Here is a 738-nt window from a genome sequence, read left to right on the forward strand (position 1 = left end):
TGTCCCTTAGGGTTGACCCTAGTCACTGGTCCTGTAGCACCCCCCACACACCCCAGGTTAGATATATCTTCCCTATAAATATTATTTGTACATGAGGGTGGGGATTAATGGAGGCTGGTGGAGGAGGAGGTCAGGGCTGGGTGTGTGTGTAGGGTAGATAGCTTTAAAGGTCATCTGCAGGAAGAGGAAGCCCCATTCTCCTCTGACCCCCCATCTTTTCTTCCTCCTAGTGACTCAGGCCTCAGCTCTCACATGGGGCCAAAGACACATGCCCATACCCCAGGCCTGGCATGTGGACTGATCTGTAGTCTGTGGATGCAAAGAATGGATGTGAGGGCAGGGACAGACTCGTCTTAGCAGGCTAAGCTCTCTACCTATCTCCCACATGCCCCCTTACCTGTCTCCCAGCGGTACCTTTGGACCCTTAGCCTAGCCCCTCCGCTCTCAAAGATGGAACCCCATAATACTGTGCGCACCTCCTGGGGTTCAGTGACCTTCCCGGCCCCATGTCCCGTGCTCGCTGCTCTGTGGGATGCAGTCTGACCGCGGGGTAGAGGGGGCAGGTAGCCACCTGCTCCTGCGTAGAGCAGGAGCGCCCGAGGATTCAGCACCACGCGGTGGACAGCTCTGGGACTAAAGCCCCGCGAAGAACAGAAGCCACAGAAGCCGGAGGCGCAGGGCACGGAGCGGTGCAGGAGTCTGGAGGGAGGCGGAGGCCCGGTTGGGAGCGGGAGATCC

The sequence above is a fragment of the Crocuta crocuta genome, unplaced genomic scaffold, assembly GCF_008692635.1.
Source record: "Crocuta crocuta isolate KB4526 unplaced genomic scaffold, BGI_CrCroc_1.0 scaffold1079, whole genome shotgun sequence".
In the NCBI taxonomy this organism is placed as follows: Eukaryota; Metazoa; Chordata; class Mammalia; order Carnivora; family Hyaenidae; genus Crocuta; species Crocuta crocuta.